A 19,303-nucleotide genomic window follows, 5' to 3' on the forward strand; every position below is an offset into this window, starting at 1 on the left:
TTGGTTTATTGTTAATCCATTAATCTAGTGTTAATTGAATTAACTGCATGTAATGCAGTTGTAGAATCAGTGTTAGTGCATTGTCATCGTCATCCTAAGGGTAGGAGACCCATCGTGCATTCATCGATGGAGATACAAAGTGAGTATATTTTTGTATTTAATAATTCAACAAACATTTTAATTGTTTTCAGTAATAGTAATGATATTAATAGTATTGTTTTTTATTTCTGTTTCAGATTGCAATCGTGCGCGAAGCAATATACAGGAGTGCTGTATCGATTGAATATAATTAAAATCACGGATTAGAAGCACGTTCGTTCGCTCATTTCAATTCGTTCGTGTTACGCGATTGTATTAGAAATTTTTCATATTAAATTAACTGCGACCAAAGCAGTAATTGCATTAGATTTTGTTCGAGAAAAGTTGTATTTTTATTTTAAAACAGTCGCACAGACTGTTCGCGTATTAGAGTCAGTGCATCAATGAAGATTTTTTACTTGCATTGACTGTGTGCAAAGCAGTCTTTGGAAGCAGTTGTAGAATCAGTGATCGGGCGCATAATAAATTAAAATCATACGCGAATTAGAGCCAGTGTTGTTCGCCGTAGAATAAAATTTCGGTTTCGCGATAAGAAACTCATCTATAGTTTCTTATTTTCGTTAATAACGCGTTATTAGATTCACGTGAGGTACATCGCCACGGTGCAATTGAATTTCATCCCATTGGAATGCATTGTAAGTATCTATTTTTATTTACATTTTATTCGATTTTATTTTAATATGATTTTGGATTATATTGCAGATAACTTATCGTTATGTTCTATTTTATGTTACAGATAAGACGATGGATTTCCTTACTTTTCAAAGATGTGGAATGGATTCTTCGATAGGTCTTCGATAGATCTTCGATGGATCTTCGATGGATCTTCTATGGGTCTTCTACGGGTCTTCTATGGGTCTTCTTCAATAGCATACCGTGGTACTTTCTGATCGTTAGACTGCTATGCTTGCTACGAAGTAGGAGTGTTTTGGAGCCATCGTAGAACTTCTTATGTCGTGAGTCAAAAAATTTAAAGTCCCTCCGGTGCTCAATCATGTCGAGGATGAAAGGTCCTAATCGGCACGAGTTACTGGTTGTAATTATTTAAATAAATTATTGACGAGCACATGAGTAATTCCTTTCTAGGAGTTACTCATGAAAATTGTATATTGTATTGTATATTGAATTGTATATTTTATTAGTTCAGGATAGGTTTTCTTGTCTCATCGATTAAATTCATTTAATAAGTAATGCAATTAATTAATGCACTTTCTTTTTTATTACGTGTTTTGTTCGTGGTTAATAGTGATGAAACCGAGCATTAATTTACTCGTTTTCGTCCAGAAAAGCATGTAATAAATGTCTTACATGCATTGCTTCGTATTTAGTTTATCTAATCGCGATTAATTTTGATATATCGATACTTCGATATTATAAATAAATGAGCAAGAAGACAAACTCATTCGCGACGGATAGATTCTAGCAATTAAGTGGTGGCTCAAAGCCCAGTTCTTTTATTAGAACAGCCAACTTAATGAAAGGAGTCGTCCGAGGTTTTGAAATATATTAAAATATATTAAAAGATATTAAAAGTTATTATTTATCAAATAAATTGTAGAGTCCTTAGTCGCTTAGATAAATTTTTATAAAAATGTATATTATGTGTATTTAATCATATTTTTTAGATCAGGATTTTCAGCTTCTAATGTACTAATCTCCCGTTTCTCCCCCCTATACTTTCTGCGTTCTCATCTATGCGTGTGCCCAGGTGCTACTCGTATGGGTGAGAAACGGTTAGTATAGGTTTAGTTTTAAGTTTTTCCCCTATCGGCGGCTGTCATTTTGCTAGTGATTGCACGATGTACTTTACACCTGTATGTGCGTATTAGGTAGTGTACTGTACATCGTTTCGTGATAGTTTTTAATTAATGAATTATTTAATACTTAAAATAATACTTAGTATAGCACACCTAGAGTTAGGTGTGGTATGACAAATACGAGTGTTTCTATATTTTTATATTTATATTAAATTTTTCTCATTTTTTTTTTCGAATCATTTTGAATAGTAGAGTTACCGCATTTATTTGTGGAATCTTTGATATACTCGTATATAACTAGTATGCATATATACTAGTTTATACTTGTATTTTTGCATTAGTCATTTATGCAATAATCACTAGCCTTGGCAGTCGATTACAGCATTGGTACGTACTCCCATAAGTTTAGAAAACACGCGTTTGAACTAGGGTGTCGGAGGTGCCCCGGGGCATGCTCTCTAGTTTAGGCTTTTGCACCCTGGTGGTATGTGAGAGAATCGTGGAGTGAGTGGGTGGGTACGTATGTGTATTTGCTCTTTTTAAATATGGGTAATTGGCAGGCAGGTAGCATACTTCTTTGAGCGTATGTGAAAACTTTAATTTTAAGTAGGTAGGATCCAGGAAAGGCACGAGGTTTGCTTCCACTCCGGAGTGGAAATTTCGCCACCTGGTTTATACAGAACTGTTACAAAAATTTTTTTTTTATTCACTCTATTATGCTTTCTTTGTAAATTTATTTTGTAACTCTTCTGTAATTTTATTATGTATCATGAGATTCAAAGGAATTTGCAACGATTTGAAAGATTTATTTCTATTTCGATTCTATCTCGAAGGAGGTAGAGTCGAACAAACAAGCAAATACTTTGATCTCCATTTGATACTTAGTTTTAAGTATTATAATATTAGCACTTCGCACAATCGCGATTTTCTCAATTAGAAATATTTGATATAATTCAAAAAACGAATGAATGAAATGAATATATTGCAAGAGAATGCATAACATTTGTTGCATTATTTATTTCAATTCTATTTTATTTTTTGACATTAAAAGTGCGATGTGTTATTAGGTCATCGATTATTGACTGCTTGGACATTCGTTTAATTGTGCTCGTGTATATATCAATGAACTATAAGTTCATTGATAGTTCACGAGTTTTACTATAATGAACAGAGAATGTATATTTAATTTTTTAATAATTGAAAATTAGAATAGTAACATAATACGAGTTATCTTTCTCGCACGTAGAAAATGTCCAATGCAGTTTTCAGGGATGAAGAAAGAAGAGGCTAAATGCCGAAGAGGCGAATGCCGAAGAGGCCCCCACTTTAATGTGGCTGAAGAGGGCAACTACATAGACTATTGAGCTATTTTCAAAGGTTCAACAACAAGTTCGAACCTATCGAGAATAGTTCTCTAGTCATATTTTATATTTTGTTATATTACTTGCTTGCTCGTCAATAATTTGTAGTTGTAATTGGAGATGATGGACCATTCCATCTCCTTGGCACATCAAATCTGTGTGCCATATCGTCCAAAAGATGCATATGTGTTTAGTTAGAGTCAGAAATATTAAAATTTTTCTATTATTAAATTTTGAAGCTTAAATGACGTTCGGTAAATATTACAGTAATTTTTCTTTTCTTGTTTCGTCTTTAAAATTTTTCACTTTGATCGTATTTTATTAAATTTGCAATTTTTCTTTTCTATATAATGCAGTTTAAAAGTAATAATAATTAATAGATATTATTTTTTTTAATAACTTAGTATTCTTATTTTTCCTATTTCTTTATTTTTATTTATTTTATATAAATGTAAAATCACGCGTTTAAATTTAATTTTATTGCAACGATAATTAGAGATTTGATAAAAAGTAAATAAAGGATTCAATTGAAAAGTGCATCTGCGAATTGGACCACTTATATGTCAGGCTATTGTATCACTTGATTGTATGATTAATATAGTTTTCTTCTTGTTACAGGTGATCATCGTTGGATTTATCATCAAACCTTCTGGATTCTTTTTTATTTGAGTGTCTTAAATTGCTTCATTTTAAAATATATATAAATGCATTTCTGAAGGCACACACATGTTTATATATTAAAAATTAAATATAATTATATAAAATTCTATATATAAAATTCATATACTATCATATACTATCAAAGAATATTGCATTCTTTTATAGTATTGTACCGTCATCGCATTAAGTATCTACTATCGCCCATTGATGGTCAGGTTAGTAACTAAGATGAATTAATGGTTACGCGAAGAGTGGTCTTGTGAGCTTCTATGTACTTTTGTCTAGCATTAAAAAGAACCACAACAGCTGAAAAAAATGATCGTCTTCATAGTCATTCATATTAAAGTTAAATGGTAAAGTTTAAGTGTGTGTGTAGAATATATTTTTAAGAAAAATTATAATTTAATCGTTAAGGAATCTCTACGTAAAACATACGAATTTTTTTTATATTCGGCTGATAATTTTAAAAACTTTTGTATGTAAGGTACTACTTTTATATATGGTAACTGTTTAATAACAGACTTCGCACTTTAACTTTTATTATATTTTATTATTATTATATCGGGACAGTTGCATAATACTTCTGATTTTTCAATTATTTATAACTAATTAAATATTTAATTAATAAAGTGAGCAATTATGGATTTTGATTAAGCTATTAGTGAGCAATTAAGAGCACTTATTCATTTTGTTCTGCTGTTGCTGTTCTATGCCAACTTTTTTTTGTGCTATCTATTTCCATTTGAAAATTAGTAGTGAAAATAAATTTATTAATTTACCCATGTATTATCGGCCGAGCATCCCCTACATTCGTAGAATTATTATCGTCAGAGGAAATTTGTCAATAATTGAAAATAGTTGTTAACGGTCGGTAAGTCAAACAATAATAATTTTTATGGTGCATCAAACCATTCAGTGTCGCTATCTGAACATAATCGATGTACTTCACGATTCTATAGTATCTCTATTATCAAAGTTACAGATAAAGTAAATGAAAATATTTGAAGTGATTTTAAAAATTAATTAATCTTTTTCATGATTATTTAAATTTATCAGTTGATTTGGGATAATACAAGCTAGATTTATAGTTTTATAATATGACAAGAAAATCATCAGAAAAGTTTTCGAATAAAAGATATTAATTGTTAAAAATTATATATATCTGTAGTTAACATTTTTATAAAAGCTAGTGTACTAATTTGAATTAAAAAAAAAAAATAATATGTTTGTTTCTTTTATATAAAGGATACAATTAAAGATACAAATAAGAAGTATTATTTATTTATTATTGATTTAAGAATTAATGTCAACATTATATTATATAGAAATAAACAAAAATAAATTGAAAGTGATTCGAATAAAAGTATAGATGTTAGAAAAGGAAAAAAACGAGGAAAGTTGTGGAACGGTCGCGTTTTCATTGTCTTGTAATCCCTTTCTGGAACTAATCACCGGATAATGGACGAATTTATATTCGCGTGCGGTGGTTGGTGAACCCTGACAACGGTTAGACGTCATCCTGTCACTACTTCGATCTTTTCGCGACATCGTTCATGGGTAAGTCAAGTTTCTTAATTAAGAACTCTTCACCCTCTCGTGCTCTTGTCCAACGATGGAGGGCGAACGAGGGGGTAAGTAGGGACGGTCAGGGAACATGGTGGTCGCTTAAACAATGCCGACAACTTTTCAAATCTTTTGTTTTCTCCTTATTCTTCTTCTTCATCTTCTTCTTCTACTTTTTCTTTAAGCTTTTTAAGCTTTTAAGTCCAATTAAAATTTTTCTAAGATCTTTAACTTGTTAATTGTTTGTCAAATACTTCATCAAAGTTGTCGGTGTAGTTATAAAAATCGTCGCCCAATTAATAACATTTATTTATTTGCTATTAGGTTTATTAAATATTATTTAATATTATACGTATATTATTTAATATTATTTAATATTTACGTTTAACGTTATTAAATATATGTCTAACTGTTTATTACAGATATATTTTTATGGTATCATGGCGATAAATTATTTTTATATTTTACAAATATATTTAGGTATATGAATATTATTACAGATACATTTTTATTAAATTACCAATGTATATCTTTATATTTCAACATAATTATATACTTTAGAATAAATATTTTATTAAATTATTAATAACCATCACATTCTTGTTCAAAGGCTTAAGAATTAATACAAAAAGGTTAATACATATGTATAAATTTAATTAGACTTATCGATCGAATAAGTAAAAAAATGATAACATTTTGGTTCATTGATTGCACACATTTTATTAAAAATATATATAAAATCCGTAGATATACATTGTATAAATAATTTCTCTTCCACTTTCTTATTTGAACTTACAATTAGTAAAGCTCGTATATATTAGAGAAAGACACGCGAGTACTTAAGCAAGCGTTAAGTCGAGAAGTTTAGTCCTTACTTAAGAGTAAGAGAAATAAACGTTACGGTTTTCTCAGGGTATGTACGTTCTCGTCTACAGTTTGGGATTCAAAGGGATGAAGTGTTCTGGTGCAATAAAGAGAGAAAAACAGAGTTAGAAAGAGAGAGCGTGAGAGAGAGAGAGACAGAGAGGGTGAGAGAGAGAGAGAGAGAAATAGAGACAGATAGGTACATAGAGAACATAGAAAAGGGGTTGGTGAGAAAGGGAAATAGAAAAAGAGAATAAGAGAATGAGAGAAAGAGAGTTGGAGAGGAGCGTTTGCGCGTTGCTAGTTTCATGTCCGAGAGAGCGCACGCTTCCGCCTGATCGCTCACATACATTTTCGTTAAAACGCGCGTTCCGTCCGTTTCATTAATTTTAATGCTCGCCGACCATTCTGTTCGTTTCCGCGCAACATATGAATGCGCGGCTTTCGTCTCTCTCTCTCTCTCTCTTTCTCTTTTACCTTTCTCTTCCATTCGTATTATCTATCTCTTTCTCTTTCTGCACGCGACACATAACACAAAATATACAATATTCGCATACATATAGAGAATACGAGAGAGAGAAAGAGAGAAAGAAAGCAAATGAGAGAGAGAAAGAGAGAGAGACGAATGCGCTCATGCAAACGCGGCCTCGGGTTGGTTGATATTAATTAATAATCAGAAACAGATGCGGATTCGGTTGGGCACGACTTTAGCACGGTAGTGTTAATGGTATGATGGTGTTGGTGGTGGTGGTAATGGTGGTGGTGGTGGTGGTAGTAGCGTCGAAACAGCGATAATTATTTAAGTCCCTATTTCCATCCTTCTTTTTCCTTCCCATTTCCTACCTCTTTTCGTCTCAATATTTCTCTCTTTCTCTCTTTCGTACCTTTCTTTCTCTCGTTTCCTTCGGCCGCGGGACAAGTGCGCCGTGCTAATTAAAGAGCATTCGCCTACGAATTTTACGCGGCTTTCGCTTCGTTATGTACGGCCCGTTAGTCCCGGCACCCTTTTCCAGAGAACGCCCGAAGCCTCGTAGGAATACCCCGGAGACCTTGTGCCACATTTTATTTTCATGCCACCTACACGCCAAACCCAACTCGCCTGAGAGATAATGATTAAGATTGATTTTTGTTTGTTTGTATGTTTGTTTGTTTCTTTATTTCTTTCTTTTTCTTTCTCTCTCTCTCTCCTAAGAGATTTTCAGAAAGCTTATCTTTTTTACGCGAATATTTATAATGTTTATAGATATACAAAATATACAATTTTTGATAAAGTTTCATATTTAATACACGAATTTACAATACGAAAGACGATCTTATACGGATTAAAAAGTAATTCAGAACGTCATACCATTCTTTCTTATTTTATCATCTTTTATAATACACTAATAACAATAAAATCAGGAGTGGTTGGTATGTAATCAAACATAAAGATTGTCGGAAATTCGAATAAGTATTTGAAAGAGTCGCGAGGAGGATATTAAAATCCCGTTAAACGCGTTGACAATTAGATATACGATCTTCCTAGAGTCAAGTATACTAACATATACAAACGAACTAACGCAAAAGTATTGTCAAAAGACGGGAATTCCAACCGAAAGGAAGAGGACGTACATACTTACATAGGTATCCACTTTTTATCGAGTATTCGAAAAAAGTACTCGTTATTTAGTAAGGCGTCCGGCAAACTTTGTAGACGCGACTTTTCCATATTTCCAGCGTTATAATCCCCGAATCGTCATCAAAAGTCACCGAGGTAGGTTTCGAGCGAGGAAGATCGCGAAAGTTTCTCACGAGTGAACCACCGAGAAAATCGGAGTCGAAGGGGATGAGTAAGAGAGAGAATAAGAGTGGGTGAGAGAGAGTGTGAGAGAGAGAGAAGCAAAGGAGACTTTCCGGATGGCGCTTAGCCAACGACGGTCCCAGTGTCTGCCTTAATATCCGCCACTAACATTATTTCATAAAAGTATTACTATAAATTCAAACTCGCGTTATTTAAGCCCTGTGCCTCCTAGGGAGAGGACCTACTTCTTCTCTCCCTCTTACTCTTTCACGTCGGGTATCTCACCGTAAGCACACCACGATGGAACGGAAGCCACCACCACCAACACCAATACCACCATAACTACTACCAACGCCAGCATCACTAGCACCAGCAAGCACCAGTAGCACCAGTAGCAGTAGCAGCACCAGCATCGTCATCGCTACCTACCCAACCAACCACCCTCGCCTACTCCTGGGCGAATTTCTCCTTACATTATACTCGAAGCCAACCGTGGAAGCAAGTTTTGCCGGCCTCTTTTCCCTCCGCCACATTAGAGATATATTATGCAGATAGTAGAGGTACCCAGTTTGTGAGGAGAAACGCGTGGGAGGAGGACGAGGAGGGTGGAAGGGAAGAGGGTGGGAAGAACGCGGGGAAGAACTGCGGAAATTTAAAACTTTATTTACCCTGCGCCCGAAACGATTTTCCTTCTCTTTTTCTTTTACTTTTATCTTCTTCTTCTACTTCTTCTTCTACTTCTTCTTCTTCTTCTTCTACACTTCTCTTTTTTTTCTTCCTTTTCTCTTTCTTTTTTTCGGTCCTATTTCCTTCCTTTCCCTCTGTCGTTACTTCCTTCAGCTTTATTTATTTGCTCGCAGCAATGCCAGTGACGGTGTGGCAGCTTGGAAAACGCAGATGGTGTCGAGAACCGTCGACGGTTTCACACTATTCTACACTCGAACTTTATTCTTTGTACCTTCGTCTCAATCGATCTTTGAAAACAAAATATAGACACACAATGTTTATATTATAATTTAATTTTTTAATTCGTTCGAAATTATTATTATTTATTAATACAAAAGAGCAACAATAAAATTCTTTATTCGGAATGCGTTTTTCCCAGCATCGTCCGATCGAAAATTATAAATAATTATTAATTAAATACACAAATTGGAAAACAAAATTTCAAATAAATATACGAATAGGTAATTGCGTTGATAACAAATCAAAAAAGAAAGTAAAAAAATGTTCATTGATAGAATAAAAACGCGTCATTCGGATGAATTATTTTTAATGAACTTAAAATTGAACCAACGGCGTTAGAAAATTGAGTTGAAGTGGGGAGTAGGGGCGGGGGAAAGGGGAAAGGGGAAAAAGTATTAGAGAGAAAAATAATAGGAAGAAGAATTCGGTGGAAATTCGAGGGAACCGTTTCCGGTTCCGGCTCTTTGAACTCGTTCGACGAAGGATCGGCGGGTACTCTTGCACCCTTCGACAGGGTCCAAGTACTACACCCGTGATTGCGAGCGACGGAGGGTAAAAAAAGTTCCTCTTCCAGGCGCCTTTACACTTTTCTCTACCCTTCGCATATCCTCTCTCTCTCTCTCTTTTTATATATAAGAACGGGGTGGGGGTGGGGCGGAGGTGGGGGTGGTAGGTAACGACACAGACGACGACGACATAAACCGTCGTCGGTCGGCTGATTAGTCGCGAGATTTCGTCCGTTCGCTCGATTCGATTCGATTCGATTCGATTCGATTCCGTCGTTGAACGTTCCATCCTTGATTCGCCTCTCCGGATGAGAAAAATCTTTTCTTTTTCTTTTAGAAAGAAAAAGAGAAAGAGAGAGAGAGAGGGAAAATAAGAAAAAGAAATCAACGTGATTCTTTTCTTTCTTCGCGTTTTATTTCACCGTTTCTTTTTCTTTTTTTCTTTTTTTATTTTTTCCTAAAATGTGTGGATGAGAATTTTCTAAACTATTTACTAGCAAGAAAAACGAAGAAAACGTTCCAAAACGTTGAAAATATTCGGGGGCAAGTGGTTTTCTTTGAAATGTTCGATTAATTACGTGAATTACTAATGAAACGAGATAAAGTTCCATAGTTTGTTATACTATTTAATATGTTTTAGGTAATTTAATAACTGAACTGCTGACTGTAAACTTTCGGATATATTATAAAATTGATATATATTATTTATTATCCAATCTAGTATTTAATATATTACGATCATTCGCGTCGAATGGAATACGTTGATTAGAAAAAAATATTTAAATAAATCTTTCAAAATTCGTTAGCATTATATGGTTTGACATTAAACAAAATTTTCGTGGAAAATGTTAACGGTACGTTCAATTTTAGCAGCATGGTTGTTTGGCCGGGGTACTAGTACTTAAAAAGAAAAGGAAAAAAATGTAACAACAAAGAAGAAGAAGAAGAAGAAGAAAAAGAAAAAAAAAGAAAAACGGTCGTAACGAAAGCAAAAAGAGGAAAGTAAGCGAGGTTGCATTAGTGGTACCTACCTACCGAACGAGAGAGGGCTAGGAGGCACCACCCCGTGTGCCACCCCGTGTACCACCCCGCGTGCCACCCCGTGGCTCGCGTCGCTACAATATTTATGGGGTTGTTCGCGCGAGCGAGCGATTTTTGTTCACGCGAGTTCGCCCGGTTGATTATTCGGGGATCCTAACAAGTCCCTAACTCGTGTACGGGACGAGTACGAAGCCAACGCGAAAAATTAATGAGCGCGAGAAGATCGGCCCGATTCGAGCATGACGACAGTTTTCTATTTTCCAAGGATACCTCACACCCCTTTTCAATTGCAACAACAAAAGACAAATATTTAAAACGACTTAAGTGTTTACTTCGACGTATTTTTTGATGCCATTTATTTAAATGACAAAATAATATTAATAAATAAAAATTAATATACGCGTAGAGAATGTATGATTAATTTAACATAATTTTGATTTTTCAAATAAATTTATATCACTTAAATAAATACAAACGGTATATATCGTTAAAGACAAATATTTGTATAAAAATAGAAAAAGTTTACATATTCATTATAAAATATCCAAATTTTCTATTAGATAAAAAACTATTGTAATAATACTCTAATTATTAAGTAAAAGAAAAAAAAACGAATGAAATTTTGTTATACATCCCGAAGTATTTACTTCGCGTAATTCGAAGGTCCACTTTTGAAAAAGGGAAACAAAGCGTGTCGAAGCTTTGCAAGATCTCGAATCGTCGACGAAGTGAATCGATTGGAGTGAAAATCACTCGACGGTTTGCGATTCCGTAAATATTGTAGTGCCAGGACCACAGGGGGTGGATATATTTTTTTTCCTTTCTTTTCTTTTTCTTTTTTTTCTTTTTTTTTTACCGTACGCTTTGCACAGCAGCGGTGCGACGTTAACGCGTGCCTTCTTGCCCCCCTCAAGTGGTCCGTGCGATATGGCGGAAGAATCGATTGCACACGAAGAGACCGAAGGAAGAAACGTTTAAACCTTTTCCACTCTTACCCACCGACCTTCTCTCATTCTCTTTCTCTTTCTCTTTCTTTCTTTCTTTCTCTTTCTCCTTCTCTCTTTTTGTTCTATGTATTATACTTACTTACTTACTTATTTATTTACTTATTTGCTTGCTTGCTTGCTTATGTTCATCGAGCTTTCTTCCGGAAATGAACGTGCCGTTAATAATTCAACATAACTTTGTAAACTGACCACATTACTTGCTCCTTTAAATGCAACTTATTGTTAGAGAACGACTATTTAACTGTCCCTTTTCTTTTCATGGTTTATGGTTCTCAAGAAAGTTAAAGGAAAGTCATTTTCAACTCGAGAATTAAATTAGTTTTACGGATATTTAATTGTATTGAACGTGTTTGGTTAATTAAATCAAATAAAGGAATGTAAAAGTAGGTTGACGAGTGTACCCTTAATAATTTTGCATAACTCTTCGAACTAATCATATTAATTGGTCGTGTAAATGCAACGAACAATTTAAACTGTTTATCCTTCTGTTTTTTTGTTGTTCTTCTCATGGTTTATTGATCGTATATGGTTGATAATTATACTTACGTGTAATTGATGGATTACATTTAATGGAATAAATAAAAGAATTATTCAAAAGTAAATTATCAGAAAGAAATAGAAAGAGATCAGAGTAAGTTTAGAAAGTAGAAACTATTTTAATTGTAAGTATAATAAGTGAATAACATTATTGAAGTGTTAAATGTTACAACGTTACGTTAGGTTACATTACGTTACGTTATCTCGAGCGGACAAACGATATTTTTCCATGGCCAGTTCGCACGTCCAGTTTGAATTTACCACAGGAACGCGAAGGCCACGCCTGCTCCTAAAATTATCCGACCGAACGACTCGCGAACGACGTTCAAGGATCCTTCGATGAATTAGAAACGGGTTTTGTTGTGAGTACGACAGTATGTTAAACACTGTCGCAAAACTTTTCTTACTGGATTTTATACTTCATTCTAATTTCATTATTTGTAACAATTACATTCGATAAATTAATTAGGAGATAATTTGTTTTTCTTTTTTTTTTTCAAATTAAAAAAAAAATCTTATCTATTTATATAACAATTAAAATTCACTAGAATATTATTTATATATATATAATTTCGAGTAGAAGAATTATTATCTTACGTTTTTTCGTTAGGATATTTAAACGTATCCGATAAGTAACTTTGCAATTTTCTGATTATAATAAATATATGAATAAACAAAACATCTGTACCCCTGTCCCCGTTTACGAAAAAATAATTTCATTGTAAGATAAAAAATAATCTTTTTCGATTGAAAATTCTACCGTATAATAGTTTCCCATATCGATCATTTATAAATACATATGAAAATAATATAAAATTTTTCGATTACTTGTAGAAGAAAAAAAAACGAAATAAAAAGAGAAAAACAAAAGCAATAAACAAACGTTCTTATTCGTACAATAATTAATCTAGCAATATGACGTTTCATTTGACGGTTATGTTCATCATTCTGTCGTGGATCATTGCACTTAGATTGATATTTAGGATTAAAGAGCGCGAGTTCCTCGCGATTGGACGATTCTTTTCTTTGGATAACCGTTTGTGCGTGGCTCGTGGCTCGAGATTCGAGAACCTGGGTACCACCTATATATATATATATATATCCTATGCAAGTTTTTGGCCCTGTCGCGGGGCCCAGAACGTAGCTAGCCATTATGTCGGATTAGTATTGTGATTGTGTAACCGATGTGATGTGACTCCATTATGAAGTATGCTCGCGCGCGCCGCATTATGTCTACGAAATGCCATTCACCAGGTTCTCTCTCCTCTCTTTCTCTCTCTCTCTCTCTCTCTCTCACTTTTTTCCATCACCCTCCCACCTCACCCCTTCCCTCTAATATTTCTTTCTCTTTCTTTCTTTTTTATTTTTCTTTTTCTATTTATCGTTACCAGTATGTGCCAACATTTGGCGCGTTCATTCAGATTTAGAATAGGGAAATTACGAGCAGAATAAAAAAAAAAAAAGAAGAAGTAATGAAATATGATGAATTTTTCCAATACCGTTAATAAACGGTTAGGATTAGAAACGACTGTTTTTTGATCTTTTTATAATTTTAGTACAATTTTTTTTCACGTATGATTTATTACGGGACAATTGGGTGAAACGTAAATTTGTAAATTTAGAAAATATTTTCGTTTATTATCGGTAATGTTAAATTATTTTATTAATCGAGACGATATTTGTTTTCTTTAAGAAAAATTCATTGAAAAATTCGTAATATTGATAAAAAAACAGATAAAGACCCATATCTCGATCTACGAGATACAATTTATTATTACTTAAGTAAATTGAAAAGGAAACTTAAATTTGTGCGAACACAGCGAAAAACTATTCGGGGACTATTCTTTTTTTTTTTTTTTCTTTCTTTCCTTCGGATAAGAACGGATAAACCACGTTAAATTTTTATTTTATTTCTTTTTTTGTTATTTTCGTTCGATTTGGAAACAGGCCACGTAGAGAGTGTTCGGTAGGGGAGGAGGGGGAGGGGGAATAAAAAATATTTTTTTCCGAAGAATAGCGCGACTCTTGGTTGAGGAAAGAAGGAAGAAAGGAAGAATGGGCGGGGTGGGATGTGTGTTTGGTGGTGGTGGTGGTGGTGGTGGTGGTGGTGGTGAAGAGGTTGTAGAACGGTTGAAAAGTCTAGGAGAAAGAGAGGGGTAGTATGATATTCCAGCGGCTTCCTCTCCCATAGCCCAACGCTTGCCGTCATACAATTTATTGGTAAACTTTGCTAGCTTGTTAGAGGGTTACGTGCGCTGGGATAAGAAATATCTAGAGAGTGGTGGTATCCACCACCCTCCTCCTCCTCCTCCTCCCTCCTTCCTTCCTTCCTTCCTTCCTTCGTCTTCGAGTCGTTTCTATCCGCGTTCGTGTGTCCTCCGCACCTATCTCTCCTTTTTCTCTCTCTCTCTCTCTCTTTATCTCTCTGATATTTTTGTCCTTTTTTTTCTCTCGACCATCAGCTAGCGATGGGATCAAGTATAATACAAGCATCGATATCATATACTACTGATCTTGTTTCATGAGAATGCGTGAGTACTTTGATAAAACATCCCCCAAAGATGACTTTTCTTCTGTAAAAAAGTAAAATTTAGTTTCGCGAAGTCTTGTTTCTTTTTTATTTTCTATCTAACATAAATGGGTGATTATATGTGTTGACAAATTTTCAATGAAAATGTTCTTACCGTTATTATGCTTAATTAAAATAAAAATTATAATACGTTAATTGTAGAAATATTGAAACACGTTTTACATTAGTAAGAAAAAAGAACGATAAAAAGAATGAGATATCAATTTTGAATTCATACGTAATATCGGTAATATCTTATTTTGGATTAAAGTGCGTGTAGGTTTTTTGAAAAAAAAATTGATGAAAAGAAAAGAATCGGATAATCAATTGGATTTGATCATAGATTATGAGTCAATACTCGAGTCAAGCCCATCGCTAGAAGAACGAGGCAATAGCGGCCTCGAGAAGCTCCCGTTGGCTATAGTGAGTTAGAATGCCAGGGCTGGCTCCATCGGACCATTGGTCTGCACCACTGGGTTCGACGCTCTGCCAACCACCAGCAACCTCCATCGGCAACCTCCACCTCACCAACAGAACCACCCCCGTTCGTTTTCCGGGAGGAAAGACGGCTGCCTTCCAGCCAAAGGCAGACTATGCCAAGAATATGAATATCATCATACGTTGCTCTCAGAATTTCTTCATACTTCTCACCTTGTCTTTTGAGAACATTTATTTTCATTTTTCTTTTTGTCCAATATAAGTACGTACTTATTAAATCAAGTTTTATTTATTAATATACACAGTAAAGAAAAACTATATATATATATGAGATATTTTATATGGTAATTAAATAATGTATAGGTATATGTGTTCTTAAATAATTTCTAAGGAAAAAATAATATTTTATAAAAATCATATATCTCTCTTTTTCCAGGTATACGTCGAATAAGATCAATATGATAATTCACATATTCGATACCTATACGTTATCATCATTCTTTTTTGTTCTCACAAAATGAGAGTGTAAACTTTCCCTCGTTAAACCTTCTTAATCTTCGGCACTTTGTAACTACAGGTTTACTGCTTTTACCAGCTGCAATGCGGCAGTATTTTGCGAACAAAACGAAGCACGGATATATCCTCGACTGTATTCTATTCTCTAATACATTCACAGAATGACTTTACAAACGTTAGTAAAAGCAAACAAGCGAGTAAGCAAGCAAGTAAGTAAGCAAGTACGAGAAATAGAGAAAGTAAGAGAGTGAAATCGGTCAGATGGTTGAACATTTTCTTACGATATTCGAGGTGTATGTTGGTTCCTAGGGGTACACGTTTTCTTACAAAGAATTACAAAAATGAAACGAGAAAAAATGAATGAAACAAAAATAGAGTAAGATAGATAGAGATAATAGAGATAGAGAGTGAAATAGAGGGAATAGTAGTAGAAGTTGAAGAAAGGGAAGATGAGAGAAGAATAAGTGTGTGCGCGTTGTCGGAGACAACAATCATAACAATCTAGTTAAATGTTATAAGGATATCTCGTGCTAAGAGGCGTGCCAAGCGTTGCATAAAATCAAATTGTACGCCGAGCTGAGAAGTTATTGTCGTTCCCCATTCTACCAAGCTCTCTCTCTCTTTCTCTCTCCTTCGTCGCCGAAAATTTACCGTAGGATCCTGCCTCTACGAGTTTCTACGTCGATTCTTCCTCTCTCTCTCTCTCTCTCGCTCTTTTTCTTATCCTTTCTATTCGTTTCTACTATGTGCAGCAAGGTTTCTCTCCGCCAGCACGTTCTTCTTCTCGCGAATCTTCTCTCCTCCTTTTCTTTCTCGCCAAATGCATTTTTCCTCTCGTTGTTTGCCAACGATCTCCTCTCTCTCTCTCTCTCTCTCAACGTGGAACACTGCAGATAGCAAACTCTGATTTTTCTTTTTTTGCCTTCTATTTTTTCTTCTTCTTCCTCCTCCTCCTTCTCCTCCTCTTCTTCTTCTTCTTCTTCTACTTCTTCTTACTCTTGTTTCTTTTTTTTTCTTCTTTTTTTCCTTCTTTTTATTACCTTATTTTATCTCGTCGAGCCTGCTTCAACTCTTTTCCATTTTTTTTTTCTTTTCTTACCTCGTTTTTTTCTATTCTATTACGTTTTATCCATCGACGAGATTTTCTTTTTGTTTCGTGTTTTTCTTTTTTTTTTTTTTTTTTTCTATCGGTTTTATTTTTAATCAATTGTGCGTTATAATAATAATAATAATAATAATAATAATAATAACGATGATAAATATTATCAAATGAGAGATCCTATTTAATATACCCTTTTCTCCTAATGAACAATATCAGATGACTATATCTTTAATGATGGGATCCTTGAAATAGGATATAAATGAGAGAGGGAAAGAGAGAGAGAGAGAGAATTAGCAAAATCGGCTTGAGAGAATGAAATTGAAATTGAAATCAACGAGTAAATTAAACGTGACGCGTGTGTTAGAAAACGATGAACACGACGACGACGACGACGACGACGACGACGACGACAATAATAATCGTGTTTCTAAATCGCGTAAAAGAAATTCCGTTTAATAACTTTCGTATTTTGACTTTCTATAAAAAAAAAAGAAAGAAAAAAAAAATAGAATTTGTCCAAACGAAACGAATTGTCCCCCGTTCTTTTCTTTTCTTTTCTTTTTGCTTTCTTTTCTAAAACCCGTCAAAAAAATATCCTTACAATTCTAGCAATCCTCCTTTCAATTTTCCCATAAAATCGAGCATAGTAGGTAGAGAGAGAAAAAGAAAAAAAAAATATGAAATAGAAAAAAAGAATAAAATAAAAATAAAAATAAAATGATTTTTGACCGCGTCTCTTCGTTAAGGGTCTGGGCCCGCAGGGCAGAGTTAAAAGATCGACCGGAGAAGTCAAAAGATCGATTATTAGAGAGAATATCCTGAATTCGCCGCGGGTATTCGTGAAATAATTCGTACGAGAAAGGGAAGTCAACGTGTTCTCTTCTTTAGTTCTTCTTACCCTCGTGTGTCGTACTGAAAGAGACATGAGATGGGAAGGGGCAACAGGGGGGAGGGAGGGAGAAGGGATTCATGCGCGTGTATAAGAAATATAAAGAGGGATAGTAGAAAAAGAAAGAGAGAGAGAGAGAGAAGAATCGTTCTTGTCGCTCGATTTCTTGCGAGTTACGAAATCGAAGGGTGGCACCACCACCACCACCACCACCAGCACCATAACGCGTCCATCCTTTTTCCTTTTCTACGGAAATTCAATATTTTGGCTATCGTGATTCGTGGAACGAAGAGGAAAAATGAGAAAGAGCGAGGAAAGGGGGTTGGGTGAAGAAGGAACGACGCTTCTTTTTTTTCCTTTTTTTTTTTTCTTTTTTTCATTCCTTTTGTAAGACTTAAGGACCGATCGGTTTTTATTCTTTTTGTTGTATGGGTTTTATGGGATAGTATTCGTCCATAGTGTTGTATGTGTTGATATGCGTGTACGAGCGATAAGAGGACGAGGGAACGTTTTGACAAGTAGATTAATATCGATCATTAGAATTTTAAATTATTTGCGTTTACGTATTGTATATTTTTCTTATTATTTTTCTTATTTCTTTTCGTTTATCTTTCCCCCGAAAGGGAGGAGCGAATGAGTTTATAATTATTACGCGTACGATGTTATTTCGACTGATTCGCAAAATCTATTCGGCGTTTTGAAGTTGAGATTAAATTTTTTAATATTTTTTGATTTTGCTCAAATGAAGATTATTTTTGACAAATACAAATCAATGTCTCTCTCTCTCTTTCTCTCTTTCTTTCTCATTCAATCATTAGTATATATTTCTTCCGTTCGATTCTCACGAAAGAAGCGATTAATATGCGATAGATTTGAAACGAGAGTTTTGGCAAAAGAGAGATGAAGAAAAGAAAAGAGAAAAAGAAATAAAATAAAATGAGTGAGAGAGAAAGACAGAAAGAGAGAAAGGTTAATAAGGAGATATTAAGGAGCGACGGTCCCACGAAACGATGCAAAGGCAAACACGACGAAGAAAAGGATCACCTGCTGTGGCGAACACCAAGATGGGCGTGGCGGGAAAACATGCAGTCACAATGTTGGTCCAACTACACGACAATTATCGCTCGTTGAGCTTTATAATTAAGAGGTTTCTTGCCAGAGGTTCTCCTTCTCCTCCTCTCACAGGTCTCACAGCCCTTTTTTTTCCTACTCTTCCCTCTACCTTCCCTTCTACCCTTCTCTCTCTCTCTCTCTCTCCCTCTCTTTGTAACTTTATCGCGTCATCTCAAGAACGCATATCCCGTGGTGGGTATCCTGTTTTGATGAACGTACCGATCGAAAATCAGAACAAATATCCTGCCACGAGACTTGCCTCCAACTTGTCTTTCATTCCCATTATTTATTTCTTCGTATGGTATGGCGAATACGATAATAATACTCGCTACTGTAACTAGTTCCTTTTTATTTTCTTTCATTCCTTTTTCTTTTTCTTTTTCTTTTGCTTGACTACATTCGATGATGACGACAACATGAAACACGCAACGATGACGATTACTAATACTAATACTACTATTACTACTACTACTACTACTATTACTACTACTGGTACTCGTGCTGAGACATTGTTGAAATCGGGTTCCTTCCATGG

This window comes from Polistes fuscatus, unplaced genomic scaffold (assembly GCF_010416935.1).
Source record: "Polistes fuscatus isolate 324 unplaced genomic scaffold, CU_Pfus_HIC Scaffold11, whole genome shotgun sequence".
Lineage (NCBI taxonomy): Eukaryota > Metazoa > Arthropoda > Insecta > Hymenoptera > Vespidae > Polistes > Polistes fuscatus.